The sequence below is a fragment of the Oncorhynchus mykiss genome, chromosome 6, assembly GCF_057628025.1.
Source record: "Oncorhynchus mykiss isolate SJ-2025 chromosome 6, ASM5762802v1, whole genome shotgun sequence".
Classification (NCBI taxonomy): domain Eukaryota; kingdom Metazoa; phylum Chordata; class Actinopteri; order Salmoniformes; family Salmonidae; genus Oncorhynchus; species Oncorhynchus mykiss.
The window spans coordinates 36,922,013-36,927,105 of record NC_143027.1 but is presented as its reverse complement, the minus strand read 5'-3'; the positions used below and the strand labels follow the sequence as shown (position 1 = coordinate 36,927,105).

The 5,093-nt window shown below is 41.5% G+C and overlaps 1 long non-coding RNA gene across 1 annotated transcript; it reads right to left on the bottom strand.

Annotated features, from left to right (window-relative positions):
* Positions 1-1,203: 1,203 nt before the first annotated feature.
* On the bottom strand, positions 1,204-3,465 carry LOC110525865 (uncharacterized). Its single transcript, XR_002473833.3, has 2 exons — positions 2,893-3,465; positions 1,204-2,068 (listed from the first exon to the last, which is right to left on the bottom strand). It is a non-coding gene; the product is annotated as an uncharacterized LOC110525865 (long non-coding RNA).
* Between the last annotated feature and the right edge of the window lie 1,628 nt (positions 3,466-5,093).

The following is a 5,093-nucleotide window of genomic DNA, read 5'->3' as shown; positions in this document are numbered from 1 at the left end:
AATCATATCCTGGGGGGAAATCGCAGTTGCATTCTCCTCCTCAAAAGAGAAGGTAGGAGCGACCTCTGACTTGCTCATGTATTGGTTTTTGAGTCGAGAGGACGCGAGGGGTATTTAATTGAGATTCTCCCACAGTAGTCTAGCATTGTTACAATACATGATCCACAATGGAGTCTTGTTTCGCTTTTGTTGGCACCAATAAGTGTTTTAGCGTTCCACCATTGGTTGTTCTCACCGAGACTGGTCACGATTTATCAACAACTCGCACGAGCTGCGGTGGCAACACCCCTTTTTCTGCGAAAGACCACGCCCCGTGGACATGCTGCTTTCGCTGTGTACATTGGTGATTGGTTTCTCAGTGTTGTTTGCCGTATATCAAGATCAGCGTTTGGCTGAATTCACATGCTGTTCCACTATTGGTCTGTCTCGTTTAGTGACAGGTACCTTTGTTTTCCTGATGAGATAATATGGACCGCAGAAGTAATGAAGCATTTTTAACCATAACAATTACTGATAAAAACAATTTAATTCTAGAAAGCTTGACAGTGGAGAGCCGATCTTAATTCATTTTGCATTTAGGTTAGAACATCTTTTACCACTTGGAAATCTCCAAATAAGCTTGAAAACTAGATTGGTAGATTGATTCATAGCAGGTTGTGCAATTGGCATACTAGCTATGAGGGAAAAAGCCAGCGTTGAATTGCATATGTTGCGGCAAGACTACACAAAATATATTATGTGCATGCTTGACAGGACCAGAATCAAATCTATTTAATTCGAACGCAATTGTTCTTGTATGCGAGAAAGATTAAGACAGACCAACAAGAACTTTGGCCATGCAAGGTAGATCACATGGGAGGCATTCACTAGGAACCAAACGGAATGAAACCATTATTATAGCAGTGAACGAAAAAGAAACATCAGACCTTCCAGCGCTGAAAACTATCCCACTTAGAACCCACATCTCGATCTAATATTTATATATTTCTTAATTCCATTTTTTGTACTTTTAGGTTTGTGTATATTGTTTTTTAAATACTACTGTATTGTTGGAGCTAGGAACACAATAATTGCTCTACACCCACAATAACGTCTGCTAAATATTTGTATGTGACCAATAACATTCGATTTGGTTTGATTAGAGCACTAAATTTCAACAATTTGTTTGCTTACATGAATCATAACTATGAGAAGGGGCCATGATCTGAATGTAAGTTTTTAATCTGAATCAAAAACATGTTAAAATGCATTATGAAACACATATTAACCCAGGCATGTTGTTAACAAGGCTCATTCTTAAAATAAATCAACAAAACTGATATTACAGAAACATTTACTTATTCAGTCGCATGAGTATTTGCAGAACTTATATGCAGTGCAGGGAGTCAATAAATATAAAAGGAACAGACTATACCATTTTTAAAAAACTTTATCACCAAAACACACAGTGTCACAGTAAAGAGAGACCACAAGGCAAGTACATTTTAGGTAACATCAATGAGTCTGTTGTTTATCCTACTTCAAGCAATGCCTGAAAAGAGAGGGGGAAACGTTACATCACTGCTACCCTTGCAGCACTTGTACATTACATCATCATCCACCAATAGGAGAGACGATCTGTCTGCATAGAAACACCTGCAGAAGTGATTGGCTCCAGTGAGAATGAGCACTGTTCAGACTGCTCAATATCAGCCAGGCACTTGTGTCTTGCAGTTGCAACTGTTGATTTATAAACAAACCATGCTATTTGGCGCATACATCAACAAGATATGCTACTTAATTACAGGTGGCCAGAATGTGATGGAAAATAAAGAATAGCCAAACATGAAGGACTAGATACTGAATATGCAGTCCCACTCATATGCAATATTATGAATAATAGATGCAGTCTATATTATAGCATTTACACGAATACTTGCGGGCAGTTTTGAATGTTATTTGTGAAATGATAAACCACATAACACCTCTTGTAGTTTCTAAAGACAATGAATCAATCAGCATGCCTGTATTTCCTCTTCTGGGACACATTGATAGCATGTGCATGGACTGCGCCATCGGTCTTCCTTCCCTGTTGGCAAAGACAGCCACATTAACACATCACACTTGGAAGTAGGTCAAGGTATCATCCAAAAACAAGCGATTGCCACCATTGAATGAATAGTGCACAATCACAACTTAAATTGTTTCAAATGAAAACATGTTCTTGCAATAAAAACTGCTACACACAAATGGAGACCTACCCTTTTGATAAGAATCACAGCCCTAGCAGATTCCCTTAGTCTTATAAACTGTGAAGTGTCACACATTCTTTATAATCACTATTATTACCATATGGTTCTTAGATCTGTGATTGTTGTTGGTGAAGAGCACTGTACAATCAGTTTGGTTTATGAGCCTGAGCAAACTGTGCCACCCTGTGGAGAATTGGACTATTTGCGCACTTACCTGCCTACAGCAGTGGTTCTCAAACTTCTCCTCCGGGACCGTCACACATTTAATAATTTTATGGTCGGGTGTAATGATGACGCTGATCGTGTTGCAAAACGTTTCGTCTGTTGCGAAAACCGTTAACTCCAAATGGAAAACGCGCAAAAAGTGTTTCTATTGGACAAATGCAGTTCGGTCCCTCCCCGTTTTGTTTGCTCCGTTTGCTTCTTAAAACGGTAAAAGGTTACCGTAATGAATACACCCCTGAAGTAGCATACTTGATTCACTTATTAAGGGTTAGGTGTTAGTTGATAACTCAAATACGTGGAACAGCTAGGGGTCACCAATGAGAGGTTTGAGAACCAGAGGCCTACGGTATAATACAAATAATATATTATCTATAGATATCTTTGACAAGCCTAACCAGGAACCTCTAGGTTTGAGACAAGTCGACAGAATCCTTACTTTTGTGGTGTCAAAGTTGCCGAAGCCCATAATCTTCATCATCTCAATCTCCTCTTTGGTCTTGCCCTGCATGTCTTCCTCTGTAAACAATACACACATTTTGACACTAAGCAGGTTTCCATCCTACCTTTTTATGCGAGTAAAGTACGTTGGATTAAAAAAAATGTCCTGATGGGAACAGCAAATATGTCCATAAACATTATAAATTGACAAACCATGCCAGACAAGGTTGGATCTTTATGTGTCTGTAAAATTAATTATACAAGAAATGGCAGTGGAAATTATTTTATGTGCAAATATTGAAATAAGCATCCTTTCTAAGTCCCACGATGATAGTCTATGTTATGTGATCCTCCCACTATGAACTTTCAAGGGTAGTGAAAGCATAGTGATGAGCTTGATGCTTCTTTCCAATAAATATCAAGCTTTTTATTTTGGTGACATGGATGCTTGCCTGCCCATTTTAGTGCCTTCTTGTGAAGGTCTTCAAACAATAAACAAATTCAAAACCTCGACCATTTAACAGATCTCTTCCGTTTGATTTCAGTAACCCTGAGTCCGCAGATGAAAAATACAGGGCAGGAAAAACGGAAGCCCTCAACACAGAAAGCGATCTTGACTGCCCCCTAGTGGGTGGAATCGATATGAACGAAAATTGTATGTGGATTTCGGTAATTAATTTCTATTTCTATTTCTTATTTTTCTTCTTCTTTGGGATTGGGTTGGTTGATCGCGTCCAACTTTTATGGTGTATTCACACTGCCACCTACTGTACTGGTGTGGGAGGCCAGTCACGGCCTAACTAAATAAAATTATATTCATTCGTCCTGTTCCTCTAAGAAAGTGAAATAGAGCCCTAGACATCACTTCCCTCCCCCCACTACACCACCCAAACCCCATCCAGCTTCTCTAAACCTTTCACACAATCTCTCATTATCTACGTCATACAGTTCACAAAATATCAACACATGCTCCTCCACTAAACATGCATCACACAGGCCTGTTTCTTGTCTCCCTATCATCCACAGCGTGGCATTCAAACCTGCGTGCCCAAACCATAGTCTACTAAACATAACTTCCTCTGCCCTACATCCCACCTCTTCCTTTACTGATCGGTGCACGCAATCAAATTGCCTCCCCTTACTACTAGTATCCCACTCCCTTTACCAAAGATCTAACCCATTTCCCAGATCAAGGACTTGACTGGCGGCCCAGCGGGACCTGAATATCTATCCCCTCTCTCCGCACAGCACTGTTAGCCACCACATCGGCCTTCTCATTACCCTCCACACCCACATGGGCGGGAACCCAGCAAAAGTTTACCAACACTCCCATCCTCTCCAATCCCACTAACCTCACCATCATCTACACAAACAAGTCTTCACTACTCAACATTGCAGCCGAATCAGAGCAGATCACCACTCCGAGTGGTTTCACCTCCTCCACCCATCTCAAACCTATCTGGGATGTACACCCACCCTACCACTGACTGGATTCTTTTAACCATCTATATCCTTAAAAACAAATAAAAACGACTATCTATAGCTCTCCATACACAGTCTGACGTCCTCAGCCCATTCTCTCCTGCCGTCAATCATGTCCACATCTATACTTGGTTTCGGAAACAGCCGCAGAGGAATGGTCCCCAATGCAATTGCGGGCCCTATCTCTCTCTCACCCTGTCCATATTCTACCACCTTCTGCCTGATTGTCCACCCGTACGTCCTCTGCTTACCCACTCCTCGCTCCCAGCATTCCCCAGTTGCCGTGACCGCAGGTTGTCCTTCTGAACTCCCTTTCAACCTCCCCAGTATGCTAATGCCAGTTTGTCCCGCCTTATCCTCAGTGGGAGTTCCCCACTATCCACCTGCAATGCCTCAACAGGTGTCGTCCTGAAGGCACCCACACGCAATCTCAGGGCCCTTGACTGTATCCTATCCAGGCGCTGTAGTACCGTTTTAGCTGCCAATCCATATACAAAGCACCCATAATCCAAAGATGACCTGATCAATGCCTGGTACACACAGTATACAACAGTGTTTGTCTATTCGACCTCCAATCATATCCTGCCACTGCCCTCATGAGGTTCAGCGCCTTCCCTACACTCTATTTAAATATACTCAACATGTCTCTTCCACGTAAGCCTCTCATCAAACCCCATTCCTAAATACTTCAACTTAGACATCCTACCTATATCCTGG